At 45.7% G+C, this 8,108-nt stretch overlaps 1 non-coding gene across 1 annotated transcript; it reads right to left on the bottom strand.

Annotated features, from left to right (window-relative positions):
• Positions 1 to 3,674: 3,674 nt before the first annotated feature.
• Positions 3,675 to 3,746, bottom strand: TRNAG-CCC (transfer RNA glycine (anticodon CCC)). The gene has a single exon. It is a non-coding gene; the product is annotated as a tRNA-Gly (tRNA).
• Positions 3,747 to 8,108: the final 4,362 nt, after the last annotated feature.

Genomic DNA, 8,108 nt, shown 5'->3' with positions numbered 1-8,108 from the left:
ATACTAAGTATCTGTTCGGCTGTAGTCTTGATCTTTGTGACGGCGGCGTGTGCCGTCCCTCGTTCTGAAATGGAAGGCCAAGAATCCTAATATGCTGTGTTGGTTTGATGACCGTTCCGTCGATGGTGATGATCACGTTCGGCGGCAGCTCCTTCTTGGATTTTCCCGGTTGGATCATGAGCAGCTCTGATTTCTGGGGAGCGCAGCTCAGTCCGCACGACTTTGCGTCCTCGTGCACGGTCGTTGCCGCCCTCTGCAAGGCTTCCTCCGTCCAGGCAACGGAGCCGCCTCGGGTTGTCCATAACGTAATATCCTCGGCGTAGAACGCGTGGTCCACGCCTTCGATTTGCTTGAGTGGATCGTTCTTGAGATTTTACTGGAGGGCAAAACCACTACGGCATCACCATGGTAAAAACAGCTCGAACGATCGCTTCACCCCCAAATGGTTTATTGCAATAAAGGTCCCAAGGTGGTCGAAATTATTCCGGAGCCCTCCACTACGGCACCTTTCTCTTCCCTTCTTCTTTCACTCTCTCCTTTATCCCTTCCCTTACGGTGCGGTTCAGGTGTCCAACGATATATGAGACAGATACTGCGCACTTCTGTTCCCCCAAAACCAATTATTATTACTATTAATAAGGCATGCTGAATATCAACAATAATTTATCTTAGCCTGTCACTGCAGACATACCTTGCAGTCACTACAGCAGTGGTCTCAAGAACCCAATCAATTCGCTCAAGAGTTCGTTTTACTATTACATAAAACGCAACAGCTAGGTCCATAGGGCCGTATAGCAATTCGGCCGGGACGGTGACAATGAAAGAACACAGGAAGTCTTCTTTCCAAAAACTTTACGCTTGTAAAGTAGTCAAGGGCTCTATAGTATCCTGCCTGAACATGGAAAAACTTGGTGGTTGAAAAAACTACTGGGAATGTTGTAGCGATAGCTACATTACGGTAGCATTTCGAGCCTTCAGAGTAGCGGCGCAGCCACCCTGTAGCTGCACCGCCACGATGTCACGTGGCTGGTCAGTTGGTGCGGAGCTGCTGCCGGCGTCCCGGCGCCATGGCTGATCGCGTGGCTCGTCACGTGGTTGGTCACGTGACCAAGTTCAACACGGCCAGCTGTAGCTATCGCGTCACTCCAGCTTTAATCATAGCTAAACCACGGCTAAACCATAGCTAAACAGTGCGAAAATGCGGATTTGTGTTACGTAGAATAAGACTATGACTGGGCAGTGCCGCCGGGAGGAGCAGATAGTAGTTGATGAAGACGACGCTATGCAACGCACAGCGCGAGAGCATGGCGCAGTATAACACGAGGCTTGTCCGGCGGCGTCGATAGCCTATGCCGCAAGGCTAGTTTTTGTCATAGGCATAGGATGCGGTATAGGCACGGGTTCGTCTCCCAGTCGTAAAAATTGATGTGATTTTTTTTTTTACTTCTAAGCAAGCATACATAGGCAACTGCCGATTTTCTAAGCTCTGAACTTCCGGATTAGTGCTTTCGGACTAATAGAACGCATAGACTACTCGCAAAATTGGGCTTAAAATGTGACGTTTCGGGACGAAGTGGCCCATTCCGTCTATCTTCGTTGTTAAAAAGGGTTAACGCCGGCACAGTTAACACGCACGCGCGCACACACACGCATTCCAGCAGACACATACAAGCGCGCGCGCGTGCTAATGCAAAAAGCGTGGCCTCATTTGCATCCCTTTTCCAAAACACGCATTCTGTATTCGTTATTCTTAGAAGCAGGCATTGCTGCAGAATTTTTCAGCTGGATTGCATTGATAGTTTTTTTCTCACAAATTAGAAAAATTGGACAAACCGGCTGTTTGTCCCGAGTGTGCCAGAGTGCTGTGCGTTGTCAGTGCACGTTAAAGATCCCCAGGTGATCGAAATTATACCGGAGCGCCGCGCTACCGCATATGTTTCATCATTTATTCTTTCACTCCATCCTTTATTCCTTCCCTTTACGCGCGGTTCGAGTGTCCGACGAGATGTGAGACAGACACTGCTCTATATCGTTTCCACAAAAAGCCAACTTTCAACGTTCAAATTACCGTCTGCTGTGAGATTTCAGTGAAGGTTTGGGATCGCCTTGTAAAAAAAAAAATTGTCGCAGCTTTCTTCCACGGCATCTTTTTCCTTCTTCTTACACTCCCTCTTTTATCGTTTCACTTAAGGAGTGGTTGACGTGTCCATCGAGATGTGAGGCTGCGCCACCATTTTCTTTCCTCAAAAGACATTTTCTTCCAACCCTCCTCCACGATATCGATCTTTCCCACGTGTGCCGCTTCTTTATGGCTCTACTTTCATCCTTCTCAGTGTTCATCGCTTTCATTGCTTTGCCGGTTACGCTGACGAAAACGACGACGCGAAAGCCAGCAACATTAGCATGAGTTCTTCGCTTTAAAATGAGAGAAAATATCAGAGCTCGATTGGTGATACCCGGCAGTGATTCAAAACAGGAGCTCTTTTGCGTGATCGTTATTCTTGACTTAATTTTTTTACTTTTTCAAATGCAAACGGACGTATTGGAGTGGCTTACACTGGTGGGTATTTGATATGCCGGCGCGGCTCTTCATAGTGGTTCCCGCCTTTATAATTAATTCTCAGAGTATCGTGGTCGTCCTGTGAGTTTTAAAAACATGTACACGGTAATTGCTCATTATCGCGTATTGCAATCCCGACCACTCCATCAGGCCGTTAAGGTCCCCAGTACACAACGCTGTGCAAAAGCGAACTCTGCACGTTTTCTTATTGTGTACTATACTAGCACTTATTTCTTTTTTAAGTGAAGTTATCAGGATTGATATTGTAAAAGGTGTCCTTTTCTGCAAACTACGACTGCAGGGACCGATATTTCTCAAATTTAAAAGCATGGTAGCAAGTATTCTGTCATAATCTTGCGCACGGATTTGGCCGCCAAGTTTCTTTCTATGAATTTCTAAGGTAATGGGGGGTTTTCAAAAAATAAATTTATGTCATGAACCCTAGGGCGCTAAATTTACAAAAACTGGCATTTTACTATCAAGCTCCGGTAGTGTAATAAAGCTTCATAAGAAATTATGTGCATTTGTGCAAAAAGCAGCGACGAGTTCCTTCCCCAAAAAAACTAAGAATTCCCGCTTTTCATCTAAATGCAATGTTTTTGGGGAAAATCGTTTCTTTTCTATTGAAATAACAACAGCGCCTGAAAAGGGTTAACTCCTCCCTTTACAGCACTTTAAAGCGGTCAACACTGTTGTATGGTTACTGCCACACCATTTTTAGAGCTGGTTATGGCTCCTACAAAAACGGCCACAGAGCGTCCGAAAATAGTTTCAAAGCTCTCACGGAGCCTTAATACAGCGCATTACCCTACTGTAACGAAATAGTGCAATGCGCGACGCATGACTTGAGTGCACAGGACAGGTGGCCGAGAGTTGGAAGGAATTGCGCAAGGTTGCATGGTCTGCGGTGATAGCGATCCCCAGCGAAAAGATGACAAAGGTAGCGCAAGACAACCTCCTGGGGAAAGGCGGAGTCGGGTAATCAATCTGCTGCGCATCACGCGCCGACGCCGCTCTACTCGCAAACGGGCAGTAAGGAGCTGTAATTTATACAGCCATAGTTAAAGTTAGCTGAATCCACGACCACCCCTGCTCGCAAGAAAAAAGTAAACGTTGCGTCGGCCGGGAATCGAACCCGGGTCAACTGCTTGGGAGGCAGCTATGCTAACCACTATACCACCGACGCTTCTTTTCTCTCTGTACCACCGACGCTTCTTTTCTCTCTGTACCACCGACGCAGCTGCTTTGTGCTTTCCATTTTTGGAGCGTTTTTGCTAGCGTAGATGCCGTCTGGACACGAAGTAGATCAGTGACCAGCCATATAGTTTCATTGTGAGCGTCGAGATGGCGCAACTGTGCATAATTTGCAATGATTTGCAGTCAGTGTAACACGACCACATCATCAAGCTATTAGCAAGTTCCGCTGCTCTAAGATGCGCCAGTAAAAAAAAAACTAAAATAGGTGCCCGCATTATAATTAGATCAGGCCGCCTCATTATCAATGTTTATGATCAAGTGCGCTGTTTGATGTATGCAGCCCTAGAATATCTCTGCCATTCACTCTCTCTCCAGCAGATTAATTTAGTTGGTCTAACAGTGCTGCAAATGAGACAAGTGTGGGCTTCCTTTCTTTAGAAGCTCTCAGTGCAGCTCATGTTTTATGCTATGGGATGAAGATACCCATGGTAATTTCCGTCATACCAGAAGCTCTCTATATACACACATCGCAAGCGCGATCAAAACCGAACAACGGCGGTGGGGCCAATATTATGGGCGAAACAATCGGCACTTCACATTAGAGCGCATCTAATGTGACGCGTACCGCGGCGCCTCTACCTGGGAGAAGATGATCTACGACTACATGCTCCGCAGATGCTCGAGACAAAAGCAGAGATGGAAATGGCAATCTTCATAATAATGTAAGGCGCACCCGTTTACGTCACATTGCCTGGAAATGGAAGGAAGCGTATTGTGCAGGTAAAGGCAAATTTTCTGCGGCGATGAGGGAAAAAGCAGAAAACAAAGAATGCTTGGAAAACAGGCAGCACCGGAAGCAGATTAATTACGTCAATGTGTCTCACCTTTTCAAACTACACGTACCCTGCCCAATTTCTTTCTTTTTGGTATGTGCCACTCCAGCAAATGCCACCAACAACAGCAAGGCTGTTTAAAAAAGAAACGCTTATGCATTTATGTTCCTAAGTGCGCGAATTGGTCGGAAAATAGCTTAGGGCGTTACTATATTTGCCGTGCTAATCAATGTTTAATGCTATTGATATTAGTAATTGCGTGATTCGCACCCGATGTTTGAGTCCATACAAGAATCTAGGACACCGAGATATTTCCGGAGACGGTAACGCCACCTAATATTAAATGTGGCAACAAACTTGCGGCGTTTGTGAATGTTGACGCTGGTCGGCTTTTCGGGCGATAGCTGCTGTGAAATACTTCCGTGGCTTTGGGTGGAATGAGTAGCGGGCTCGTTGTTCGATGTGTTCCATGGTTAAAGTGGCCACGAAGGCAGGGGTGGATGCTGCCGCCAAAGATTTTCCTCAGGTATGTCGACAACTGCTTCACCGTCATCAAAGGTCTGAGACTCAAAATTTCCTTCGTCATTTAAACTCCGTAGAACCTGACATTCAGTTAACGCTAGAGGTGGAACAAGAAAATTCCCTGCCGTTTTTGGACGTCCTCGTGTCCCGAAACCACAATACCTTTCAATTCTCCGTATACCACAAACCAACTCACTCACGCCGGTAACTCCACTTCTCTTCGAACCACCCGCCAGTCCATAATGCATCAGTGGTGAAGACGCTGTTCCGAAGAGTTGAGACACACCGCAGCACATAACTTGACAGAAAAAAAGAACAACGCACGGTATTCAAAGAACTCATCATGAACGGCTACCCAAAAGGCTTCTTTCAAAAAACCATTCGACGTCAAAAACACAACATTCGTCAATAAATCAACACACAAAGTCCAGCGCCACCACCAAAATACGTCGATTTACCTTATGTCGGAGGTGTCAGCGAAACCATCGCCCGAATATTGAAAAAATCGGGTCTCCAGGTTGCGCACAAGTCCACAAACACTGTTGCGCTTTGCCTACCTTTTCCCAAAGACCGGCCGCCGAGAGAAAGAGCCCAAGGCATCGTCTACAAAATTCCTTGTGCCGACTGCGACGCAAGCTACATCGGCGAAACCAAAAATTTCAAAGAAAGAATTCGGCAATATAAAATCGACGTCGGCGAATTCGCAAGAGAGCTCAATCCAGTAGCCGAACCTCCCGAGAACTCCGACCATAGAATCAACTTCGAAGAAACCCGCAGCCTCGGAACCGAAACAAATTACCAGAAAAGGCTTCTTCCAGAATGCTGGCACATCCAAACCAAACCAAACAATATCAACCGCACAAAAGGAAACCTGCCCCCAGTATATGCAGAGGCACTTCGCTCTTCAACTCAACGAAAAAAAGTCGCCATTCACCACCTCCCTGCAGTGCGCCAGCGTGAATAACAGCCTAAACTCCCCTCCCCCGCGCCTTTCGCGTCACAGCTGCCGTTCCTTTGAACCCCACCCTCCCCTCAATACTTAAAAGACGCTAGCTACTGCCCTCAGTCACCCCTGATGAAGGAGTTCAGTCGGCTTCGGAACGTTGAGTAAAAGGAAAATTTTTGGTTGGAGATATGCAGTTCATTATAAGTCTTCAAACCCAACCAGACAGGCAAATTTGTCAAAATGTTTAGTCTTCAAAACTTAGACAAGGACCGAGAAGAAACACAATGAACGACTGACGTCCACTTCTTTTATATCATGCAAAGCAAACATGCCCGACAATACTCTCCTCTGAAGGGAATCTTTTGGGTGTATTGGGCAGTAGGCGAGTACTCAAAACACAAGATAAATTAACCGGCTGTTGGGTAACAGAAACAGTCGAATCGTTTCCTCCCCGGTATGAAACGTTGGAGTCTTGTGTGTGTGTGTTTGTGTGCGTGTGTGCGTGCGTGCGTGTGTGCGTGTGTGCGTGCGTGCGTGTGTACGTGTGCGTGTGCGTGCGTGTGTGTGTGTGTGTGTGTGTGTCTGTGTGTGTGTGTCTGTGTGTCTATGTGTCTGTGTCTGTGTCTGTGTGTGTGCGTGCGTGCGTGTGTGTGTGTGTGTGTGTGTGTGTGTGCGTGTGTGTGTGTGTGTGTGTGTGTGTGTGTGTGTGTGTGTGTGTGTGTGTGTGTGTGTGTGTGTGTGTGTGTGTGTGTGTGTGTGTGTGTGTGTGTGTGTGTGTGTGTGTGTGTGTGTGTGTGTGTGCGCGTGCGTGCGTGCGTGCGTGCGCGCGCGCGCTGTTGCGGGCTAGATGGTGTAACAATATTTTTTCTGCTTTATATCATAGACATTGCCCAGATAGAGTTGCCCTCAAGTAATAATGTATGCAGACGATAGCAGCTTTTTTTTTTCTTCACATAGCCTATACACACCAGAATTTTCTGTTAACGGGTACTACCTTCTACAGCTTTCAATATGGTTAAGAAGAAATCGATTGAGATTGAATGCTTCAAAACTTATCCATAACATATTTAGTCTCGCCCCCAAAACTGTACATAATAAACTTGATGTCAAATTTGAGAAGTTTCTTGGCGTTTGGTTTCAAGAGGACTTGAGCTGGTCTGTACAGATTGAAAGCCTCAGCGTGCAATTTGGCCGCGCATTTGGGAGTGAGCGCTAAATTTCTCGGCTCACACCTCTCTGACTAAAAAGGAACATTTGTTCTTTTTACTCAAAATTAACATACGTTCTAATGGTTTGGGGGACTACTACGCAGTACAATTACACAACACTAATTATATTGCAAAACAAATTACTGCGCTCTTCTGAATCCTTCCACATATAAATACAAGACCAAAGGACAGCCCATATATTTGCAAAACACACTATCTTAAGGGTAGACCAGTTATATTATTTAAAAGCTCTGCAGGTATTACATGAGAACTGTCGTGTTTTCGAAACCAGTGGCAGCAAAAATGCCGATTAAGTTTGAAGTCACCGAGAATATCTAACACCGAAAATAAGAACAAACTATAGAAAGCAAAGAATAGCATATCAAGTACCTGCCTCCCTAAATAAACTTGAAGGAAAGCTAAATTTAGAATGCACATTAAGAACATTCACATGCCATGCAAGGGAGATGTTGTTGCCCTCTAGATTCAAGTACTTCTGTAAATGAACACTGCATGTATTTGAATTTCTCGCCTGCGTTATTTTGTTCAAACAAGTTGTTTTGATCAGTACAAATTCTCTTTTCTTGTTGTGTGTGCTGTGGTACAATTTTTTCTTGTGATGTGCGCACGGAATTATTTTTAAATAGGGCCATGCATTGTATGAATTCCTTCTGTTCGTGCTATTGTTCTAGCCAGATCATATGACTGTAGTGTCAAATGGCTCCTCTTGGCATCATGTAAAATGTCAGGAAGCGAAATTTGTTTCGTATTTTATAGATTGTGATGTATTTTGCAACAATACTGCTGCTTACTGCGTAAGGTCCGAATCCTCGCCGGGCTTC

The sequence above is a fragment of the Amblyomma americanum genome, chromosome 9 (genome assembly GCF_052857255.1).
Source record: "Amblyomma americanum isolate KBUSLIRL-KWMA chromosome 9, ASM5285725v1, whole genome shotgun sequence".
Taxonomy (NCBI): Eukaryota; Metazoa; Arthropoda; class Arachnida; order Ixodida; family Ixodidae; genus Amblyomma; species Amblyomma americanum.
This window is presented reverse-complemented; position numbering and strand designations above follow the sequence as displayed.